Source organism: Oryctolagus cuniculus, chromosome 1, assembly GCF_051225735.1.
Source record: "Oryctolagus cuniculus isolate XC-2025 breed Fujian yellow rabbit chromosome 1, ASM5122573v1, whole genome shotgun sequence".
NCBI lineage: Eukaryota > Metazoa > Chordata > Mammalia > Lagomorpha > Leporidae > Oryctolagus > Oryctolagus cuniculus.
In genome coordinates this window covers 104,902,866-104,924,442 of record NC_142867.1, presented here as the reverse complement: position 1 = coordinate 104,924,442, position 21,577 = coordinate 104,902,866, and the positions used below count along the sequence as shown (strand labels likewise).

General features: G+C 52.4%; 1 long non-coding RNA gene across 1 annotated transcript; it reads left to right on the top strand.

Moving 5' to 3' along the window:
* The first annotated feature begins 6,368 nt into the window (after window positions 1–6,368).
* LOC149128535 (uncharacterized) lies at window positions 6,369–20,075 on the top strand. Its single transcript, XR_016220052.1, has 3 exons — window positions 6,369–7,109; window positions 8,122–8,283; window positions 8,412–20,075. It is a non-coding gene; the product is annotated as an uncharacterized LOC149128535 (long non-coding RNA).
* The last annotated feature ends 1,502 nt before the right edge of the window (window positions 20,076–21,577 follow it).

The window sequence follows — 21,577 nt, the reverse complement described above, 5'->3', positions numbered from 1 at the left end:
GGCCCCTGTGTCCCCTCGAGGCTTGTGTTGGTAACGCCAGCCCCAGATCAAAGCGGCCAGGATCACGGCGTCACCACACGGAGGACAGCTGTCGGGAAAGGCCTCCGGACTCCGGGTGAGGAGTTAAATGTCTGCATTAATCACTGAGCTCTTAGGGGTCCTTGTTAGCCCAGCATAAACCTATTATATCCTGATTAATACATCTTGGTATAGAGATCAATGTGTTGACTGTACTATTGAATGGGGCACTTTTAATTTTTGATTTGAGATGTTATATTGGCGATTTAAAATGACATATTCTCTTAGAGTGAGTAGCAAAGTCAAAAAGATTTTACCCAGTGTCAAAGGAACGGGCAAGTCTCCGAATGTGTTGAAAGGGAGAGTGACTAGTGGATTCAAAGGGTCCTGTGTATTCATCATGCTGCTTACCCTTGCCATGACAATGATAATCCATGCCTTGCAGGGTTGCTGCAAATTCCAAACAACTTGGTGTGTGTTAGGTGCTTCGCAAAAGCCAATTTCTTCCTAAGGGAATGAGTGGAAAATATGAAAATGTAGGTAAGAAATGTAGGACAGCGAATTTACGCTGCAGATAAACAGCTTAAGCAGCTTTTAGCCTACCGCCCAAGGCAGGACCCTGCTTTGGGTCTAGGGGGTCTGCTGCCTTCTAGAAATGTTGGGGAGGGGGGAGTGCGGTTTAAAAAGCCCTCTGAAGTTTAGAAAAAGGATTTTCTTCGAAGATCTAAAATAGGAGGGATCTGTGGGAGCAGGGGCTGGGGTGGCCCGGCGTGGCAGGGGCAGAGGGTGTTTTGTCCACTAAATGCTATCGCCTGAGGCATGTGGATCCGCCCATTTGGGAGGGAAAGCTGATCTGCAGGCCCACGCTGGCCCAGCCCCTCTCTCTTTAGCCTCCAGTGCAACCCGCTTTCCCGTGATGTCACCAGGAAGGCATATATCTCTGCTGCAGGTGCAGCTCCGTCCTCCAGGCTCCCAGGCCTCCCCAAGCTGTGCGTGCGAAGATGACACAAATGTTTCTCCTGCCTGTACACCACCTTGACAAGCCGCCCTCTGTAGCCGGGCCCCACAGACTCACATGGCCCAACAGGTAGAGCAGGCGGCACTGGCACCTGGGCTCTACCCAGGGTAGCCACGTTCAAAATGGACCCCGCTGTGGGGGAGTATTTACCACAACTGCAAAGGACTGATTCTATTTCAGGCCTGTGGCGTGTGTATTTCTTACTGACTCCTTTTCAAAGCCAGATCAATACCAGGCCAGCCAGGAAAATTCCAGGGATAGAAATGCCGGGGCTGGGAGGCAGCAGGAAGGCCTTTGTGTGTGATCAGCAGGGCAGAGCCCTCAGGAGGCCCTGACCTTGGCCAACACTAGATCTCACCATGCCGGTGACAGAGGCAGACATGTTGGACTGCTTGCCCCGTGCACCACAACCTCCCGGCAACAGGCCTTCTCCCAACAGGAGCTCACCTGCCAGAGTGGGGTGGGGAGGTTCGGGGGCCGTCTGTGCTGCAGGCTTCCTGGTGCAACACCTGAGGGCAGCCCATTTGGGAGGGAGCCTGCTTCCTGGCCTCCAGTAGGGGGCGCTGCTCCAGGTAGAGTTTTCTTCCGGTGTCCATTAATGCCTTTCTTTTCTTTTAAGATTTATTTATTTTAAAGATTTTATTTATTTATTTGATAGGTAGAGCCACAGACAGTGAGAGGGAGAGACAGAGAGAAAGGTCTTCCTTCCGTTGGTTCACTCCCCAAATAGCCATAACGGCCAGAGCTGCTCCAATCCGAAGCCAGGAGCCAGGTGCTTCTCCAGGTCTCCCATGTGGGTGCAGGGCCCAAGCACCTGGGCCATCCTCCACTGCCCTCCCAGGCCACAGCAGAGAGCTGGACTGGAAGAGGAGCGACCGGGACTAGAACCGGGTGCCCATATGGGATGCCGGCGCCACAGGCGGAGGAATAACCTACTGTGCCATGGCCTGGCCCCTATTTATTTATTTTTGAAAGGCAGAGACACAGAGAGGAGAGAGAGATCCTCCATTCACTGGCTCACTCTCCAAATGGCTGTAACGACTGGGGCTGGGAGCCAGGAGCTTCAAACGGGTCTCTCACGTGGGTGCAGTGGCCTGAGTACTTGGGCCATCTTCTGCTGCTCTCCCAGGTGCACTAGCAGGGAGCTGGATTGGAAATGGAGCAGCCAGGTCTTGAATCTGTGAGCACATGGGATGCCAACACTGCAGGTGTTGGCTCAACCAGCTACACCACAATGCCGCCGCCCCCCCCCCATTAATGCCTTTCTGGTGGGACTTGTCCCCAGCACAGTGACAGAGGAACTGGCCATGGTAAACTATGCAGACTGATTGTGGGAACAGCTCACTAGGCAAACATCCCCCTTTAGCCTATTCCCATGTTTCTAGAAAGGCTGCCAGGAGAGACTCGTCCCTTTGGGCTAAGTCCAGAGCCTGAGGCAGTGGCCAGTGATTGGTCAGATCACCTTGCCTTTCATTGACTCAGCAAATCTTCCATAAGCAGCCGCTAAGGGTCACACCCATGAGCCCAGTATTCCCCAGGGACTCTCTGAAGACCCAGGAGGGGCCACACGTGGGCCCTGAGTGCCTGCAGCCTCAGCAGGGGCTCAGAGAAGGGAGCCAGCACCCAAGGCCCCCGTGTCCATTTCTTCACCTTGCGTGGACTGCTCCTGGGGGGCCTGAAGGGGCCCAGGGAATTGTGGGCAGCGGCAATGGGTCACATCTGAGCTCCCAGCTCTTTGGATAATTCCAGAACCTTTGGCTGGTCTCATCCCTCGGGGACTTGGGACCCCGAGGTGGAAGCCCCCAGAGGCAGGGACTTGGGACAGTCGTGAGGCCCTTGAGTTTCTTTCTCTCTTCCCTCTGAGGGTCCTGGCAGTCAGGTGGCGACACTGTTGTCTCCCAGTCGCTGTGACTGCTCCAGGCCCTTTCTCAAGGGAAGCAAGGTCAGGCACCTCTCCTGGCCCATGCTCCGCCTCTCCCAGGGCAGATTTTTTTTTTTTTTTTTGAGAGTCGATTTGTTATTAATGATGTTCTAAAAGCAGCAAGTTTGTGGCCAGGGGAAATCAATTGGCCAGAAATGTGACAAAAGGGGAAATACTCCACAGCATATGAATGTATGAATTATTGATGCCTTCAGTTTGAGGCTTTCAGATACCAGTGCAGAGCTGGAAACAGCCAAGCGCTCGTTCTTCCCCCGCCCCCTCCCTGTGGAGCCCTCGAAAGGTTTGCCCTGCTGACAGGGGTGGGCTGGGGCCAGCCAGGCATCTGGATAAGGCCACGGAGGCCACAGAGGGTGTGAAGCTGGCCACAGAGGGTGTGGAGCTGGCCAGCTCTTTGAGGCCCCCACTTGGAGCTTGATGGGATCACTCTGGGATTTGGGGCCGCCTCGCAGTCCCAGCGGCCGGGCAGGCATGCCCCTCTGATTTCTGTGTCCACAGATCTGTGGGGCCAGGGCCTGCTGCCGGCCTAGGAGCTGCAGACTCTGGCCTCCTTTTTCCAAGAGCTTTGAAATTTCTGGTGCATCACCCGATCTTTACACAGAAGGAAGAAAAAAAAATCCTCAGCTGCAAACAAAAACAAACCCTGCTCCCTTTAATCTATAAACCATTATCTCCTCAATTCAAGCTTTAAGATTCAGAACTAATCTGCGATGCTAATAGTTGCTGGAAGATGTGTGGTGTGAGGTCTGCCGCGGCCTGCAAATCATTTGTACACAGGCTCCAGGAACGACACGGTCTCTGGGGGTCACCTCCCGCCCCGTTCCCTTCCCTGGCTTTTCAAGTCTCTATTTTTCACTAGCTTTGGCTGCTGCTCATAGCTCTGTAAATAATCTCATTGCCCCACAAATGCTGACTCCCTCTAAGAGGATCTGGCAAATCCTGATTACGAATTCGTGCCCCTACTTCTAACCTGCCTGCTCACCCCTCCTGCCCAGTCCCTGCTGGGTGGAAATGCATATCGGAAGCTCAGTTACAGCCTGACAAGTTGAGCGAATGAATGAACACATTTCCTGTCCACGGGATAGAATTTCACTTGGAAATTGTCCCTGGCCTGGCTCAGCGCATCGGGCCCAGGGACCATGGCAGGACCCTTGAAGAGAGAAGAGGGACAGCTGCTGTGAGATGAAAGGCTACTTGCTGTCACCGCGTCTCCCCCGCAGGCTTAACCCTTTCCCTGCCAGGCGGCTGCTCTGCGTCACCTTCGTCACCTCCGGATTTGAGGGTGCTTGGAGTTTTCACTCTCTCGGTAGCAGCACATTGCAAAGACATTTGATTCCTGGGCATCTGCTGGAATGAATCCTGCATTCGGGCTCCGTGCACACTGCTTTGGGATTTGGGGATGCTTCGCCTTCCTTGAAGCGTGATCAGAGAGAGGCTGGGCTCCCAGGGCTGGAGGACGCGCAACTGGGCAGGAAGCGGGCAGACCTACACGGAAGGGTGAAAGAGGAGCTGGCAGGTGGGGGAGCAAGCTTTCCCCAAAGTGAAGGCCTTAGAGGGCACAGAGGCATAGAAGCAGAAAGAGGTGGAGCCAGAGAAGACAGGTCTTGGACTGGGAGCTGGGGGCGGGGGGTGGGGGTGGTTCCGGAAGTGGCCAAGTCTGGCTACTTCCCTGGGTCTCCTGGGAATGGCTGGCCTCTCCTTGCCACCTCAGGTTTCCCTTCAATGAAACAAGGAGACAAGAGACCCAGAAGGACCAGTTTCCCTCAAAAGCTGTGCCAAGAGCTCCAGCGCAGAGCTAATTCTTAAGTCTTTTATTGCCATGGCTTGCCTCAGTTTCCCCATGAGCTTAAAGGAGTGGCCAGAAAACAAGGAGACCCTAAAGACCATGTTTAGACTGCACTAGGCAGGAGCACTGTTGCCTGTGCACGACCTGAGCCCCTAGGTCACTCCCCTGTCCCCTGCCCTCCTGCTCTCCCCCCTGGGCTGTGCAGGTCCTCTCATCCCAGAGCTAGCCTGGGCCCACATCACCATCCAACACTGTGATTCCCTGCTCAGGAAGCTGCCACATGGCTGGGTCTTACAACCCCCCAGGGGTGCCAGGGCTGCTGTAAACCATCCTGCCATAGTGTCAGCTTCTTGGCTTCTCGGACACCAGACACCCAACTCTGGCAGCAGCAGTGGAGGGAAGCCACGAAGGTTCTTAACCCCCTGGTCGGGAGAATATGCTCCCTCATCACTCAGCAGAAGCCAACTGGCCCGTGGGTGCCTGGCACAATCTCACTGGAATTCTTCTGCCTGACTGGCTGGTGGGTCAGGACCTCTGCCCAGGTCCGCCCTGCCTGGAGGTGAAGTGGAGGATGGGGCACCCTGGAGGGTGGTGTAGGGGGAGGAGAAGGGGACAGAGTGCAGTGTGGCCACCAGTGAGCCTGGACCCCCATCCCGGCTCTGCCACCTGCTTACAGATTAGGACTTTGGACAAGATCCGTAGCATCTCTGAAATTAGTTTTTCTCACTGTAAAACAGGGATAACAAACCCTTCTTCATACACTTGTGAAGATTAAAGATAATGTGTCCAATGCGTAATGGATTTTCAATAAATGTTAATTTACCTCTCCGTCCCTCCCAACCCGATGTGGTGATTCTAAGTAGGGTAACGATGCCCAATCAATATCCTCGCATGCAGTCAGTAGCCTTTTACACACCCTGTGTCTTTAAACAACCATTAACAATCAGCTTCACCAGACATCTTCTGGGGCTTGATTGCCGGCTGCCCTCCTTCTTATAGGTGGTTTTGAGCCCAGGTTTGCCCACCTCTAGGGACGGTGATCTCATTAGCTCCCAAGATAGCCCATTATTTTTAGAGAGTGCTGCCTGTTTGAAAGTCCTTTAGACAGAGCTGAAACCCACTCATCTGTAACTTTCATCTGTTTCTGTCAATTCTACCTCCAGGGCCACCTGAGCGGATAATTCTTTTTTATTTAAATTTATTTTTAATTAAAAAATAAAAACTGTATATACTTATGGTGTGTATACATGACCTTTGTGTTTTAAAATTTTTTTTATAAATTATAATTTGTTGGAGAGAGAGAGACAGCACTCTCCCGTCGATTGGCCTGCCCCTCAAATGGCTGCAACAGTTGAAATTGGGCCAGCTGAAGGCAGCTGTCTCCCAGGGTCTGCATTAGCAGGAAGCTGGAGTCAGGAGCCAGAGCGGAACTGGAGCAGGTGCTCTGATGTGGGGTGCAGGTGCCTTAACCACTAGGCTAAATGCTTGCTCACGGCATATTCTGATGCAGGCACACATTGTGAAACGGCTCTAGCAAGCCAATTAACATGTATTACCTCACACATATTTTTGTTGTTGTTGAGAATACTTAAAACCTACTTTTTACAATTCTCTAGTGTACAATTTATTGTTATTAACAAGTCACCAGGTTATAGAGTAGATCTCTTGTCCTGATTCCTCCCGTCTAACTGAAAGCTGGTATCCTTTGGCTCCTATCTCAGGTCCTGCCTCTTCTTTGGAGTCCCTGTCTCTGTACCCTGGCCCACGGAGCCAGCCAGCAGTTTTTAAAGTCATTATAGGGAGGCAGCATTTATCTTGAGAGGCAACCAGGCCAGTGTTTGGCAGCTGTCTGCTGGGGGCAGCTGGGAAGGGGAGTATCTGAATTTCAGGAACCGTATTCTCCCCAGGGAGTGACAGGAAGCGAGTGGGAGGTGACCCCTCTGTAACTGGGGGTGTCGCTGAGGAGTGGGGTGCCAGGTCTCTGCATGGAGTAGGAGAAGGGTGGGCAGAGTCTGTGCCAAGATGTCCCAGCTTTGCCTGAAGGCCCTGTGCCGGAGACCCCGGGACAGCTCTCCAGACAGCCGGTGCCGCGTACCTGCCGGCTCCAAGGAGAAACACCTGTGACCACCACAAGACCGCTGCAGCTCACAGCGGGGGCCTGCCTGGCTGGCACGTGGGCTCTCCGGGCCTTTGGCAAGTCCCTGTCTGGAGCACTCTCTACCCCTCACCTGCCCCTGCACCCGGCGCTGGCAACGGGTCCCACGCAAACAGCCTGCAGAGGGTGACGTTATCCGAGAAGCAGTTTCTGGTGGGGAACCTCTGCCAGCTCCTGGAGCTGGGGCGGACAGGTTCGTGGCTCAGAAATGTCAGTTCTCTTCCACCGGGGTTTCCTCCGCCCGCCTCCTTCCTGTTCGGTGTGGGTGGCGTCTCCAGGGAGTGTCTTTGCACTAAGGCGGGAGTCGCTCGCTCACTCGCTCGCTCGCTCGGCTGACCCAGCCTGTCTCAGGGCATTCGCCCTGCAGCCTGATTCTGCTTCTCTGGATGGGAAGAGGGAACAGCGCGGTTGGAAGCCCCTCCTGTCACAGGCCGGCCAGCCCTCAATTCCAGTCATTGTGTTGTTAAGGTTGATTTTGCTTCAGAAAGACCCTGTCAAAATGCAAATGTTAGCAGAGAGGGGTAACACATTAACTTATTACATCCATTATCACTTCAGTGCCTTCCCAGCTTCCCAGCTGAGAACAGGCCTGGAGGGAGGCGGGGAGAGCAGGTGAGGTCTGACTGCGGGCAGGGGGAGGGGAGAAATTGCCTCAGCTGAGCCCGGGGCTGGTGGAGGGTCCTGGGGCTGTGTGGGGGCCTGAGAACGACTCCGCCTACCCAGACGAGGTGGGAGGTGGGGCTCCGAGCCCTTGTATAAATGGCACTCATTTTTCAGAGGTGACATCCTGGCATAGAAACAGTCCTCTCTTCCTTACATATGCAAGCAAATCATTTCTTTTCCTGTAGATTATTTGGAAATGGTGACATTTGGCTTTGCCACACGTGGTTTTCCTTCCTGCCCATTTGCTACTTAAGCTGATATTAATGTATACTCCCGGAAGACATCCTGACTGCTGGGGAGGTAGAGCAGGCGCGCGGTACGAGGCAGGGAGAGCCGGACAGATTAGAACCCGGGCTGCAGCTAATCCCCAAAGAGGGGGACTCATGCTGTGGATAATGGAGCCATTGCAGCCTGAGGCATTTTTTTGCTGCCATCTCCTCCGGGGGCTGCAGCTCCCCTCGTCTCTCCCCTCGTTTCTAATAGCCATACCAAATAGACATCGTGTGTGTTTGTCTTGCAAAGGAGCCACCATTTCCTTTCAGGGAAGCAGACCCTGTACAGAACAGGCCTGTCGTGCTTCGCGTGTGGAGGTGGAAAGGTGGCCGGGGCTGACGTGGGAGCAGGAACAGGGAAACCGCACAACCAGGAGTGGAGGTCGGAGCTCCAGGGGACAATTCAGAATCGGGTGAAGAGAACTGAGAATGGTAAAGAGGGGGCAAGAAGTTCCAGCAAAAGAGGCCCTGGAGGTGGGCAGCCTTGGCTGGGAAGCTGATGTTCTTTCTGCATACCCCTGGGGAGCTGGCTGTCTGCTGACACCCTTCTTTCTCCCTAGCCAACTTCCAATCAAGTGTGATGCATGCAGCATGTTGGTGAATCCTACAGAGGTGATGCGTGCAAGAAAGGACAGCAGGGTGGCCACAGGCTGAGCCAATGCAGAGGAAACACGGCTCTAGGGAGAGGGGACCATGAGGACAGAAGCCACCTGGGGACTTGAAGGAATCTCGCGATGACTTTAGACTTCACGGAGTGAAGAGGTCGTGGGTTTCTCCCACATGTTGGGGACAGCAACATACACAAACAGGGAGTAATGACCAATCCAGAAACCATTTTTTAAAAAGATTTTATTTATTTATTTGAAAGGCAGAGTGACAGAGAGAAGAGAGAGAAAGAGAGCTTCTGTCTGCTGGTTCACCCCCGAATGGCTGCAATGGCCACGTCAGGAGCCAGGAGTTCCATCTGGGTCTCACATGGGACTGGCAGGGACTCAAGCACTTGAGCCATCTTCCACTGCTTTCCTAGGTGCGTCAGCAGGAAGCTGCGTTGAAGCAGAGCAGCCAGGACTTGAACCTGGGCTCTCTGACATGGGATACTGTCATTACAAGCAGCACCTGTTGGCCCCAGAAGCCAGCTGTTGCATTTTGAATTTCAAAAGCCCATCCCTAAAAGCAGGACTGAGAGAGCCCGGGATAAAAGCAGAGGAGTAGGAAGAAGAGAAGAGACAAGCAATCAGTACCAGTGACTGAGAGGCAGCTAGATGGGCTCAAGTTGGAAAGAGAATCGTGGACATGAGAAGGGGGTTTCTGGTGAGCTCCCAGAAAGCCATGTCCAGGAGGATGGGAGGCAGCTCCACAAGGCCCCCAGGAAGCCGGGTGTATGGTGTGCAGCCAAGAGCTGGGGGCGTGTGACCCCGCAAACCCCATGAACCTGGAGTGGCTGTGTGGCTGGGAAGAGACTGGAGGACAGGCAGTGACCAGGTGGCCTATGGCCCGTGGCAGACCGGACAAGACATGCATGTAAGCGAATGCCAGTGTGGTTAGAAATGTCACTGAGGGCAGCATCGGCCACCCTGCCCCCCACTTCCCCACACAGCACCCTCCAGCCCTCTGCAACCAGATACAACCTCCCATAAAGTGGAAAATGAGAGATCTGGACATGACTGAGATTAACTGACTGCCACAGCATGGGCACTCAAACTGGAAAAATCACTTAGGCCATAGCAATGCAGCCACCTTTCTTATATAAATGAGTCTGCGCCTTGGCCCAGCTGTGGGACACCGGTGACGGCCTGGGATAGTTTAGGTGGTGGTGGTGGGGGGCACGGGGAGGGGTCGGATTCCCTGGTCTTTGCAGGAGAGGAGAGCACAGCTGAGCTGGGGGCAGAGGTCTCTTCCCAAGGGAGGGGCACTTCAGCCTCCCCGGGAGCCACATGACTTTCCCTGTGCACACACACTTGCCATCTCAACTCCAGAGTCCTGCCTCTCAGCACAAAGGATGAAACAGATACCAGCTGGGCCTCTGGGATGCTTGTACCAACACAGCGAGGGCCTGACCGCCCCCAGCTGGGCTCCAGGGGGAGTGACTCATCGGCAGTGAAAATGGCCAAACAAAAACAATGACTGGGCAGCCAGGGCCACCCAGATGTCAGCAGAGGAGAAGCTGAATGAGCAGAACATGGCTCCACAACGGGGCATCCTAGGGCCGGGGTGTGGAGCCCCCGGTCACCCTGCCTGCCCGGCCGCAGACCCTCACCCACTGGCAGCGGGCGAGAGGGTATGAGGACATATGAGCCTGCTCAAGTCTCCCCACCCCCATTGACATTCACAGTGTGGGTCACTGCTCTGGCAGGAGGCCCAGCCTTCTCCACCCCCTCTTCTTCAGATGCGGAAACGGCTTTTCTCAGGCCTCAAAGGAGATAGGACTCCCCTGCCTTTTACAACCTGCTCTTGCCTCAATGAATCTTTTCTTGTACCTTTTCCCTTTGACGAGGAGCGCCGTTCGCCACTCGTCCAGCCGGAGTGGACCAGCTTTCCCGTGCTTCCCTTTGTCTGCCCTTGAGTTTTGTGGGTTCCTCCGATCAGCTCAAGACTGGGCCTGGTTTTCACAAGGTGCTTCCTGGGCGGACTTTAGGATTTAGGATGAGACAGGGGTGGAGCAGCTTCCCTTTGTGCCATTCCCTGGCTCAGCCTCCCAATCCCGGAGAAGAGAAGTGGATGGGCCAAGCCTTGCACGAGAGACTAAAAGGAATACCCCCACCCTAGACCCAGAGTTCCCAACCCCCAGAGGTCAACCATTAATCACCTCCTGGAAGCCTGTTGCAGGGTTTGTAATGGAAATGACTCCGTTGTCATGGCAACGCTGGCCAGAGAGCAGCCAGGGGCTGCTCCAGACCTGCCCGGCTCTTCTGGGTTTCAGCTTATTGACAGGTTGTGATCTCCAGCTTGGTAGAGCAGCTCCTTGGTATCCAGGGCCTGAGAGCAACCTGGGCGGTGACGTGGTTCCAAACCTGACTTAGCCCGTGGAAGAAGGTGCGGTCTCTCACCACGCTGCTGGCCAGCACCCTGCACACTGCTGGTTGGATGTGCCCACAGACCCAGGTGTGAGTACCGACCGGCTCTGCCGCTCGCCAGCTGCGTGTCTTTGGGCAGGTTAGTGAAATCCTCAGATCTTCAGCATCCCCCTGTCTGAGCAGGGTGAGAAGACTCAGCTGACAGTGCCATTGTTCGAATCAAGTAAGATGCTGGCATGACGCAGGCATGACGCACTTCCTCATTAAAGGGCCAGGCTTCAGGCCATCCGGTCTCTGTCCAAGCACTCAACTCAGCTCCGCAGCTGGAAGCATCCGCAGAGCCCCAGCAATGCTTCCTGGCTTTCGGGCCTTCACGTGGCCTTGCTGGGCAGGCTGGGACAGCCACGCATCCTGACAGAGGCTGCTGCACTGGGGAGGATGGCAGCCTGGTGACTCAGCAGAGGGCGGGAGGACGAGTTCCGGCTGGCCTCGGACCCTGGCTCTGCGAGGCTCTGGACGGACGACTGTCCGGTCTCTGGGGAAAGGCTGGACGATGGCCATGGCCCAGAGGCAGGCTGTACCAAGCTGTGACTTGTTAAAGTTGTTAACCCATGGCGCTCCCAAAGAGATTTGCTTTGGACACAGGGATGTCCAGTCTGTGACTGATTTATTGACTGATTGATTTCCCAACTCTGGGCAGGGGCTTCCTGAGAGCCTCCAAGAGTGGGGGGCATTCAGACCCCTGCTTTGAATTCTGAATTTGTTGACTCCAAATACCCAGCTGGCTCTCAGCACTAGCAAGCAGTCCATCTCCCTCGGGAACAGGAGGCTGTGCACTGAAGCACACCTGTCCTTCCAGAACAGTGGCACACAGGTCAGCTGGGGCAGTGACCTGCTTCAGACTCGGCCAGCATGCTCTCTGGGAGCTGGCATCTGACTGGCATTGGGTCTGTGCTGACCAGGTGGCGTGGGGGGCTGCCAAGGGAGGCTGAGCTCTCTGCTGGTCTGATGATGATCACAAGATAGTGCGTTTCCCTCCTGGGCCTCAGTGTATCACCCTGTAAAATAGGCCATCCCCCTGTGCTCTCAGCCCCGTGGAAGGCAGTGCACAGCGGGAGACGCCGAGTGCTGGTGTGGGTGGGGACAGGCGGTGCACGATTCGAGGCGTGTGCTATTTGCGTGGTGCACTCCAGCGACACCAAGTTTGCTGTGAGAAGCTGTTCTTTTGCTGGCACCCCTGTAGAGCTGCCGTGAGGGGGAGTAGCTCTCATTCTCAGGACAGTTTTCTTTGCCAGGGGAGATTTTATTCAGCTCCTTAATACCAACGCCTTACATGTGGACCATACTCCGCTATTTACAAAACCATTGCAGAGACGGCTTCTGATTTTGTCTCCGTAACAACCCTTTAAGATGGGTGGGGCAGGCTGGTCTAGCTTGGGTTAGAGATGAGGAAACCAGCAGGCTAGGTGCTCTAACCTTGTGCCAGGTTCCCACCACCAGCAGGTGGCAGGCCTGAGACCCTCCACTGGGGGGCGTTGACCCGCCCTTGTCTCCTGCCTTTCCTTGTTTAGTCTTTCAGAAATCTATTCACCTTTGAAGACGCTGCTGTTCCAGTTTGCTTTCGTGACGTCATTGTTTGTCTTCAAGGGGCACTGGGAGGTAATTTTAAAACATTTGAGATGAGGATGCCTTCTTTTCCCAGTGCTGAAGTGCGTGTCGGCAGCAGCAGAATACATTCCGTGTTCAAATGTCATCTTCCCCCAAGACTTCCACAAATGCAAGCCAGAAGGTTAGAGAGAGAGAGAGAGAGAGAGAGAGAGAGAGAGAGGGAGAGAGGGAGAAAGTGCTCATCATTGCTGGAGGGAAAGACAGATAGCTGAGAACCCCAAAGAGTTTTCTCGGGCTGTGAACATGCACCCAGCTGTCTCCACACATCCACATGCACTGGCATGCTGGCTGCTCCACCCTGCCAGGCTCCAAGTTCAACATCATTGTCCTCTGCCACGGACTTGCCCAGCCATGACCTCTGAATGAGAGCAGCAGTGCTAACCTAACAATGCCCCAGATCTTTAGTTCTCTGGAGCTTCCCCATCTTTGGAAACCCAGACACAGCTTCTGTATCCAGATGCACAGAGAGTCCTGGTTCGCAGGTCATAGCTTCTAAATTGTTATTTGTTTCTTTGAAAGGGAGAAAGACAGAGATCTCCCATTTGCTGGTTCTCTCTCCAAATATCAGGAACAGCTAGGGCTGGGCCAAACCCAAACCAAGAACCCTGGACTCAATCTAGTCTCCCACACAGGTGGCAGGGACCCAGCTGCGTCAGCTATCACCTGTTGCCTCCCATAGTGTGCATAGCAGAAAGCTGGAATTGGGAGTGGAGCCCAGGCACTCCAAAAGGGGAAGTAGGCATCCCAACCAGTGTCTTAGCCACTGCACCAAATGCCCAGCACCCTTTCAAAAATTTATCATAGTGTCTCAAGGGTTCCGTTCTCTGAACTCCTGTATGCAGAAATCCTCTGGCCTTGCACTCTTGGATCCTCTGCCTTCCCAAAGTCCTATGCAACAGGTAGCCACATTTATAGCCATAAAGGTAAAAAGCAGAAGCCATCGCAGAAAGGCAAACCCATAAGGTTCAACCAATCCTTGAAAGGCCAGCCCTGAAGACAGTGAAAAGGAGCACGGAGAAGCCCTGCGCAGAGCCCCTCCAGCCCACTCCCAGCCCCCTTCCAGTCCTTCCTCTCCAGCCCATCTTCCTATCATCTCCCCCCGCTTCCTCCCCACTCCCCTGGAATACCTGCCTTGCATGCTGAACAGACTGCCTGCAGCACAGACCCTTCAACGTATTCCCTTCCATTAGGTTTGTTTTGGTTTTAACACTAGGTTCAGTTCTGCAGGAGAACAGTGAATTCCAAGAAGCTGTCTAAATAATTTCATCGTATTGAAAGCTTTCCTAGTGCATTTGGAAGGCAAAAGGACTGAATCTTGGATAACTTTGGAGCCACGACAGTTATTTTATTATAAGGGCATTTGACTGGTATTGTGTTGAGGGGATACCAGGGTTATGGTGTTGATTCCAACCCAGAGTATGTCATCTGCCACCCCCACCAGACTTCTTCCAAGTCCTCTCAGATGCCTGGATTCAGTAGCTGGCCAGATGTTCCTCACAGGTATACGATCTGGAGGATTTAATCATCCACCAAGTAGCCCTTGAAGGCATCTTATGGGATAACACCTGATTGGTGCTGTGAAGAATTCCCCATATGTAAGACAAGATCCTGCCCTCATGGTGTTTACAGTCTAAATGACAGAGAGGCACCCAGCATATTGAGTAGAACAAGGTAGTATCTGGAAACATGGACTACAGGTGTCACCCCCAGTTTGTCTGCAATGTCAGCCCATCCTTCTAGGCACAGGGGAAGACCACGCCAGCCTTCTCTTCCATTGCAGCTCCCAGGGTCTTACATACATTGTCACAAGTTCCAATGCAGACCTCACAGCAGGGTGTTGTGTTGGCTATTTTTATCTCTGTCTCCATGAGTGTTTTGAGCTTGAAGACCCACCTAGCAAAGCATCTAGTGAGATACCTGTTTTGCAGGAATTTTTACAATGTTAATTGAATATAGAATGCCAGCAAAGAACTGGAGCTTGGCATCTATTGGCTGGCTGTCTCCCATGTGGGGTTCCACAGCCTGGCTATGCTAGACTGCTCCTCTTCCAAGGTGTGTAAGAAAAGGAACTACTCTAGAGGACAGAGATGAAGTTGCAGCAGGTTCATCTTATGCAATCCTGTCCAGAAGGAAGTTGGAAACCTAAAGATTGCTTCTTTATGCATTACTTCAGGGTCTGAAAGTTTAGAGCCATCAGAGGTAGACACAGGTCCACGAGGACCCTCTCAGTTGCATCTTTGGGAAAATTGATATCTGCATTTTAACTCCCTGGGACATGTTGTTAACCCCCTCAGACACCCTTTCCACCGAGACAAGACCTATGGGGAGGGTTTTAGAGGAGAAAGGGCTCTCTTGAAGGGTCTTGTCCTTTGCTCAGTGAAAAATGATCTATTCGAGGCTGGCAAATCAATAAAGGCAACTTAAGCCCCTTTCTTGGAGCCTGTGTGACTTACAGGAAGGAACAGTGTAGCGCCTGGGTGGTGCCATGGGCCCCTTGCTCCTTCCCCTTTCTGCAATTATCGCAGATTTGCCTAATGCACTAAAAGCCAATGAATCTTGTCTACTGATGATGAGATGGGGAAGGCGAGAGAGAAGACGTCGGAAGCTGGCAGATGCCCTGCTAACCTCAGTTTTAATTAGGCTTTGGTGAATAACAAACAAAGCAATCCTTCATTTGTGACAACCAGCCATGTTGACTCAGAGACCCATAGTTGGCTGTGGTGATGTCCTAGGTTTTGAGGGAAGCCAATATGGCCTTTCTCCTCTGGACCACAGCACATAAAAAGGTTGGGGCTTTACTCAACCACTGATGGATTTGGTCTCGTTTTTCCCAAACTGGAGCCCAGGTTTAATACCTCTTCTGTGTTCTACTTGTTCCTTGCAATGCGCTGGGAATCCTATGGTGCTTGGGCTCATTAGCATTAATCACAAGGTAGAATCACAGCCTTCCTCTCTTTCAGGATATGGCTAGAATAATAATTATCTTAAAATCCAATCAGAAATTCTACAAAATAACTAGCTTGTATTTATCAAAATGGTCAAGGTCAGAGAAGATAGGGAAAGACTTAGGAACCATTCCAGATTCAAGAAAATAGAGACATCATGACAACGGAATGTAACTCTTGGTCCAGGAGGATTTGTCTTTACCAAACAGAATACTGTTAGAATAATGGGAGGATTTTAAAAAGCCCATAAATTAGCTAATAGTGTTGCTACAACGTTAAGTTCTTAATTTTGACTACTGCACTATTGTCAATATAAGTGAATTCCTTATTTTTAGGAAAAATATACTAAAGTATTAGGAGATAAACTGGCATACTCTGCAGCTTACATTCAAATGGTTTGGAAAAAAATCTATCTCCTTATCTATCATGTCTCTGTTTTTCGTTTATTGATTTATCTGTTGAAAGAAAATGCGATAACATCCCAAGTGGGGGCTCTGAGAAAGGATAAACGGGAACTCTTTGAACTCTTCATGCATCTTTTCTTTAAGCCTCAAGAAATCCAATCTGCAAAGATATTGCCAAGTATGGAGCCATGTATTTCTGCTCCTAAATGAGCCTCCCCCTCCAAGTCCTGGCTGGGTGAGTGATGCAAACCTCTAAACACATCCAGAGGCAGCCCAGTGCATTCCTCCCGGATAGAACAGGCGAGGAGCTTTCTTACAGGAGATTTGCAGACGCATTCAGTGAAAGACAAAGGGATTCGGCCAAATGATCACGAAGCTCCTTTCCAACTCAACATTCGCGTCCCCCTGATCCTAGGAAGCAGAGACTAAAATATTTTATGGCCTTTAAAACAACTGGAAACGACCCTCCTTCCCTGCTTTATTGCTGTCTCCTAAGACCACACGTGACAGGACCAGCAGCTGCTCCTTTGTGCTGCGCCACGGTGGGTTCCTCTCACTCTGGAGGCCCCGGGCAATGATATTCCAAGACGGAGCTCAGACAGCCCACCCAGCTCCTCTCTCCAGATAATCCTATTCAGTTCCACTGCCTTAATGGACTTCTCCAGGGTCCTTAGAATGTGTGCAATACACAGTTAATATGTAAAGGGTTTGTATGGCCTCTCAACGTATCTTCACATACATAAGATGTATACATACCCAGAGATTTCTTCCAACATCACTCTCCAAAATTATAGTCTAAGAAAAATTTTTAAATATGTCCTATAATTTAAAATATCAAGAAACATGTATTTAACCCTGGTCATCAGATCTGGGGGTCTCTGGACCTAAAGACCAAGCCACTTCCCAGGACTGGCTGTGGCACTTAATAGATGCTAAGTTTGGTGGCTTGTGGTACTTCTGGAGTTAAGCCCAGGGAGGCTTAGCCTCAAGCCACCATGTAGGAGCTGGTGGAACTTACAAGGCACTCCTTGATTGGAAAAGGAGGAGCAGATACAATTGTGACCTACATTTAGTGCACAGTTCTTGTTTATGATATGTAGCAGATAACTGTGGTTGACATTACCTAACGTCCATACTGCTTTATTTTCCAAGCTCCCAGCTTTGTTTGCGAGCTCAATGTTCCTGGCTTAAAATCCTCACCTCTCCAGATTATCTTGAAGTTAGGAGTGCTTTATGACACTATTTGCAGATAAGATATAAAGAGAGAGAGCATGCATTTAGGATGTTGATGTCCCGCACCAGAGTACCTGGGTTTGATCCTCTGCTCTGGCTCCGTCCAGCTTTCTGCCAAGGCATACTTTGAGAGGGAGCAGCTGATGGCTCAAGTAATTGGGTTCCAAACCTGCCACCCATGTGGGAGACCTGGATTGAGTACCAAGCTCCTGGCTCAGCCCTGATCATTGTGGACATTTAGGAAGTGAACTAGCAGATGAGATCACATGCACTCTGTCTAGCAAATAAAAATAAACTTTAAAAATGTTGAAGATATAGAAAGATATTTCAGGGAAAGTTGTTCTTCTTGATTGAAAAACAGGGCGCCAGTCCTTTCGTCTCTGCTCCGTCCCCATCTCTGTGCCTGTTAAGTGGCTACCATACCTACATTGCAGGGGGGAGAGCCACACACAAGGTTGGCAGGGCAGAGGTCTGCTTCCCTGGACTGCTGCTGGTTGTCATGCACGTGAGCTAAATAGACTCCCCGTGGTGGGGCTTTCGTGACATGCCCTTGAACGCAGTCCCTAACGCAGTCCCCAATATCGTCACCCTATTCTGTGTCTTTGTGACTTTTCATCAGCTCTGATTCCAAACCCAGGTCTCCCCACCCTGTTCATCAGGAAATGGTCTTCTCTACTTACCTGATTCCACTTGGGCTGCCATCACAGAATGCTTTGGATGGGTGATGTATAAGCAACAGAAGTGTGTGGCTCACGGTGCTGGAGGCTGGGGTGACTGAGACCAGGGCCGCAGCCGATTCAGGGCTGAAGAGGCCCCATTCCTCAGGGAGGGCACCTGCTCTGTGTCTGCACAGAGTTGAAGGGACAAAAGGGTTCCCTCATCCTCTTTTATGAGGGCACTAATCCCACCAGGAGGGAGAACCCTCATGACCCAGCCACCTCCTAACACCGTCAAGGCAGGGGTTAGGTTCCAACCTCTGAGTTGGGGAGGATACTTTCAGACCACGACACCAGGCCATGGTTTGTTCCAAGGCTCAGCACCCAACTGCTTGAAGACCGGTCAGAAAAAATCTGGGGCTTCTGTATAGAAAAGCCTGGCTTCCTTCACCTTTGGGTTTGGAGTTATGGTGGTGCAAAGTCTGGAGCTGCAGCAGCCATGCTGTTGTGAGAAGAAACCCTGCTAAGAGTGAAATGTACACGGGACAGCGCAGATCCAGGCTGGTGAGGACACTGGAGGTGTGACATCATCTGAGTCTCTGATTCAAACTGTGCCTGAAGCCAGCGCTAACCTTGGACTTTCCAAGGCTACAAGTCAGTAGTTTTCCTCCTTCTTTAAGCTAGTTGGAGCCAGGGTGTACTGGAAAAGCCCTTCTGGGGTCACAGGCTCACGAAGGGTAGACGCTGACCCAGGAGAAATTCCTGGCAGGGTTCCCTTCCTGGGAAGGGTTCATTGTTGATGACCTTGGGTGAGCTTCTTAGGAGCAGGGAGCAGAGTGTAACAAACGTCTGGGCTCATGGCAATATCATTCTTCATCTCAGTATTTTGATCTTTGGGCCCAGCGAGAAGAGTTTTGCCAGCTCTGAAAATGAGACCTATCTTGGAGAAACACAGGGGTGTGTTTGGCTTGGCTTGGGGGAGGGCGCTGCAGCCTAATGGAATGTCCTGTGGCGAGTTATCTGCTCATCTTTCAGGAAACACAATCGCCAGGGACAACACTCGCTTTCATAAAATTGTCTCTGACACCATCTTAATTCCACAAATTACTGTCAACCGGAGCTGCAAGGAGTTATTTTTAAAACTAAATCTACTTGGCAGGCCACGGGGCCAGCTTTCAGAGTGCAGCTCATAAAGGGCCCTAGGACTTGGGACGTGAAGTACCTGGCACTCTATACGTGCCTGTGCTCGTGACCCAGAGGAGGCTGGGGGGACCCTGCCAAGCGCGGAGGAGGACAAAGGGAAAGGCCAGGGCATTGTGTCCCAGGCATCTTCTGGGACACAGGAGAGGGCACAATGAACTGGCTGCGGGGCAGATGAGACCCACCATCCTCTGTAAGCTGTGCCAGGATGGGTCCCAGTGCAAAGCAGCATGACCCTTTTTAAACCATCCCCTGAGCACAAAATGTGCTTCCCGGGGTAGCTTTGTCTCTCTTCTGAGCTCTGCATGCCTGAAGTTCACTGTCCCTGGTTCCCCCGTGAGCCCAGGAACCCGCCTGTCTCAGAGGCATTAGGGATTTGATACTTCCACTTGGCCTTTGGGGGTAGCAGAAGTGACCACTGAGCATGGGGGAGGCTAGACCGGCACAGCTTCTGGGTTCGGTCCGGAATTCAGTCCAGTCCACTCGCTCTGGCCAGGATCGAAAGGGCCGGGCTCTGGATTGACCCATAGGACCTTGCTCTTCCCAGGCCATGATTGGAGTCCGTGGGTCTCCTCCCTTTGCACCTGCCTCCAAATGGGCAGCCACTGGGAGAGGAAAAGGCTCTAACACTCTCACCGGACATGAACTTGCACCAGCCCAGAGCACAAAATTGCAGCTCTTCCTTTCTTTCTCACTTTCCTCCTCTTCCCTCTCTCCCCATTCTTCTCAGACTTTCATTCTCATTGAAAGATGAGCACATTGGGACCAGTGCTGTGGTGCAGCAGGTTAACACCCTGGCCTGAAGTGCCAGCATCCCATATGCATGCCGGTTCGAGACCCGGATGCTCTTCTTCTGATCCAGCTCTCTGCTGTGGCTTGGGAAAGCAGTAGAAGATGGCCCAAGTCCTTGGGCCCCTGCACCTGCGTGGAAGACCTGGAAGAAGCTCCTGGTTCCTGGCTTCGGATCAGTAGCTCTGGCCGTTGCGGCCATCTGGGGAGTGAACCAGCAGATGGAAGACCTTTCTCTCTCTCTAACTCTGTCTTTCAAATAAATAAAATAAATCTATAAATCTTTTTTTTTTTTTAAAAAAAAAAAGATGAGCACATTGCCTTGTACCTAACGTATCCAGGCCTTGGCATACACACCATGATGCGCTGCCTCTACCCCTACCCCCAATCCCTAGGGGATACGCTGCGGCACCATCTGGGAGAGCCTGACCTGCCTGGCAGTCCTATCAGGTGAGTACCACAGCCATGCTTTGCCCAGGATCAGAGAGACTGGGACATTTGCCCAGGCCGCCCAGCTTGTGACACAGCTGGTCTCATGGACCCTGAAGTCAGCAGTCTGTTTTTCTCTGCTGCGCCAGCCTGCGTTTCCCTAGGAAATATGCATCCAGAGCAAACATGGGTGCCTGTGGCAGCGTGGGTGGGATGAGGGCCACTGCCCAGAGGGCCCCTTCCTGTGGCCGTATCTGCCCTCACCCACTCCGAGTGTACTTGGGGGAGGAGGGGACAAAGAGACTGTGCTTACCCTGAGCCCCCCTCCCCATACTATTAAAAATAAATAAATCTTCAACAGAGAACTTTAGCGCCTTTATCTCTGACCCAGGCCACAGCTGGAGCAGAACACAAGTGAAATAGAGTCGCTGTGGCTCTGAAAACCCCTGGCTGCCTTCCTGGGATTGAGTCATGTCTCCGCTTCAGGAAGGTGCCGTTAATTTGGCGCACGAAATGAACAAACACACGTACAGTGTGGTGCAGAACTCCCAAAGCGAACTGAGGACTTTTTGGGTTGTATCCACACGCGCGTGGGCTAAAAGCAAAGATTACAGAAGGTGTTGATGGGCCTGGAGCTTGCAAACATTCCTTTAGAGCAATTAAAAGGCAGCTCTGCAGCTCCCTGGGCTGTCCGTCTTCTAAAATGCCTTTTGTTGGAACGAGCAGGTTTGCCTTCAACCCATTTGCTTTCGTTTGTGTGGATGAAACACAGCAGGACTGAGTCTCGCTCACCCAGGGGATGGAGATGGAGGTAAGAGGACAGCAGAATAGAAAAGAGTAGGAAAACGAAAGCAAGCCCACCCTCTCTGCCCTGGAGGTGTTGCGAAGACGCGATGCCTTTGCCTTTGCTGCCAGGAAATGAGGGTGAGAGCGGCGCTCCCGGAGAGAGGGGACCCTGGTATGCACCGGCATGTCCAGAAATGCCTGCCTCCCCGTCCCCATCGCAGCCAGCCTCTCAGGGGGCATGGGAGCCCCTAGGACCTGCACAGAGGCATGCAGGGGAACCCCTGCTGGTCCCGCTGGGGAGTTTGGCCCCAGTCAGAGGCTACCAAGGACAGAACAGAGTGGCCGGGATATCTGGATGAGAGAGCCGCAGGAGGGTGGACCGTACTGCTCCAGGGATGGAGGGAAGGGGACCCACTAGTCTTTTCTGGCCCGAACGCTCCCACCCCCAGCCTCCCACCCTTGCCTCCTCCTTTTCTAACTTTGTATGGTCCACCAGCTAGAGAAGCCTTTCCATCTCCCATGGGAGCTGCCTCCAACTCATTCCTTTTCCTGGACTGGCTCTAGACGATTGTCGAGCCCACGTTGTAGGCAAAGCTTCCAAA